Below are 2,967 nucleotides of genomic sequence, written 5' to 3' on the forward strand. Positions count from 1 at the left end.
TACTCAAGAATAGGTCGTATTAGTGTTTTATAAGCGGTCTCCTTTACAGATGAACCACATCTTCCCAAAATTCTACCAAAGAACCGAAGACGACTACCCACCTTCCCCACAACTGCCATTACATGCTTGTCCCACTTCATATCGCTCTGCAATGTTACGCCCAAATATTTAATCGACGTGACTGTGTCAAGCGCTACACTACTAATGGAGTATTCAAACATTACGGGATTCTTTTTCCTATTCATCTGTATTAATTTACATTTATCTATATTTAGAGTTAGCTGCCATTCTTTACACCAATCACAAATCCTGTCCAAGTCATCTTGTATCCTCCTACAGTCACTCAACGACGACACCTTCCCGTTCAAGAGGATTGTGATGAAAAATAAGAGAAAGACAGTTTCAAAAGTCACTGCAGAACTGAGTGTAACACTCGCGCACCCTGTCAACACCAAAACAACAACCGAGCTAGGTGGTGCAGTGGTTTGCACAGTGGTCTCGCGTTCGAGTGGACGACGGTTCAAACCCGCGCCCGGCCATCCTGATTTGGGTTTTCCGTGATTTGCCTTAATCGCTTCAGGCAAGTGGCGAGTTGGTTCCTTCGAAAGGGTACGGCCGAGTTCCCTCCCCATCCTTCCATAATCCGATGGGACCGATGAACTCACTGTTTGGTCCCCCCTCCCCCAACCAACCAACCAACCAAAATAACATGAAGAGAGCTCCATAAGTAGAGAATTGCTGGGCGAGCTCGAATTCCAAAACCACTCATTAGTGATGTAAATGCCCGTGACAGAAAAACGTTGTTCCGCAGCCATAAAATCTGGATTGTGGTGCAATGACAGAAAGTCATTTCGTCAGATGAACCTTGTTGCACGCTGTTTAAAACTTCCGGCGGGGTTTACGTCCCTTAAGTGAAACATGCTGGGGGTTGGCTGATGATTTGGTATTCTATGAGCCTCATGGTACTCTGCGAGGTCGTCTTACTACCAAGGATTATGTGACCATTTTGGCTGATCAGCTCCATCCCATGGTACAATGTTTGTTTCCAAATGGTGATTCTGCATTCCGACGCGACAGGGCCTCTGTTCAAGAGCCCGTGTCGTCCAGCGCTGGTTTTGTCAGCATGACGATTAATATTTGCATGTCTCCAGGCCACCACAGTCACCAGCTCTCAAATTATTGAGTCTTCGTGGACTACTTTGGAGAAATGGGCGCGTCATCGCTATCCACCTCCACCATCGTTACCTGAATTGATACTATTTTGCAAGAAGAATGGTATAAGATTCCCTTGAAAACCATACAGGCCCTGTATTTATCCACTCCGTTCCTGGAATGTTGCTTTGGATGCCAACGGTTTCCCTAGGCTGTATTAAGCATGGTAATATGTTTTTTTAGGTAACTGTATTTTTGACCACCCCGTGAATTTCTTCCTCCTACATATATCTCGCGGAAAGACCATGAGGGTAAAATTAGAGAGATTGTACCTCACACAGAGACCTACAAATTATCGTTCGTGGCGTGGACCATTTGAGACTGGAACTCTGAAGAGCAGAAGTGACAGTTGTGAACAAAGTACCCTTCGCCATATACCATTTGGTTAATGTAGTAGAAGTCTGAGATTGCAACTAACACTGTCCGTTACATCATTGATCCAAAACATTAACCTACTGGTCCCTTTGTCATTATCTAGTAATATCGAAAGCCTCAGGAGAGAATACGAAAGCTGTTCAAATGTTCAAATGTGTGTGAAATCTTATGGGACTTACCTGCTAAGGTCATCAGTCCCTAAGCTTACACACTACTTAACCTAAATTATCCTATTATCCTAAGGACAAACACACTCACCCATGCCCGAGGAAGGACTCGAACCTCCGCCGGGACCAGCCGCACAGCCCACGACTGCAGCCCCTAAGACCGCTCGGCTAATCGCGCGCGGCTACGAAAGCTCTACGACTTACCTCGTGCTTTGCCACATACGTTCAGAACAGAAAAGGGAACTATAGTTGGAGTATGACGTCACTTTAACGGTGAGGTCAACAGAGATGGAGCACCAATACATATTAGACAACGATAAGGAAGTAATCGGCTGTAGGACTCGTCTTGGTACTTGCCCGAACTGGTTTCAGGAAACCATCAAAATCCTATTTCAGTAAGTTCGGGTGACGACTCAATGCTCGCTTGTCCTGAAAACGAATTCAGTCTCTTAACTATTGGTCCACCTCATTCGGTTCTAGGCCTGATAGGAAGCTACTTATCTATATCCTGCCAACACTGAACAGCAATCTACTTGCTCTATCAACTACAGTGTACGTTTGATGTGATCATGTTATCATAAGAATACGATAAACAAAGAGGCTGAACCCTGGAGCATGGAACTATTCCCAGTAATCAGAAAAGGACACCAGTTATAGCCATTTACAAAACAGGAAACAAACCTTATTCACGGGACTTCTGTCTTCTATCATCCACCCCAGATTGTATCAGAATTGTACAACTTATTCTTGAAATCATAAATAATTGTATAATTGTGACAGTGTGACCCTAATCAGCATGGAGTATGGAAACAATATAAACCTAGCTCGCGCTCGTCACACGTAATAAATTTTCTGTGAAATCCACCTTGTGATGTGAGGCGTGCTTTTAGCGAGGCAGCCATAAAATCATTATCCACCAGAGTTCTTTCGTCGACATCTATTGAATCCTAGGACCTTCTAGAGCCGAGGACCGCCGGAAACGTTTTCTGCGTTTCTCATCCTCTTATAAATGCTTTTAATAAGAGCAGACACCAGGACACCGAACATTGTGGGGTGCACTTTCAGCCAATTCCACTGTTTCCTCTGCCACATAACCACAGCAGAACTGTATTGTCTGAAACGATACTGGACTTAACGATGTTGACCGTACAAGTAAATATATGAGTCGTGGGGATTTGTGGAAACCAACTAGGACGAATTTTCATGTCTTAGA

This window comes from Schistocerca americana, chromosome X (genome assembly GCF_021461395.2).
Source record: "Schistocerca americana isolate TAMUIC-IGC-003095 chromosome X, iqSchAmer2.1, whole genome shotgun sequence".
NCBI lineage: Eukaryota > Metazoa > Arthropoda > Insecta > Orthoptera > Acrididae > Schistocerca > Schistocerca americana.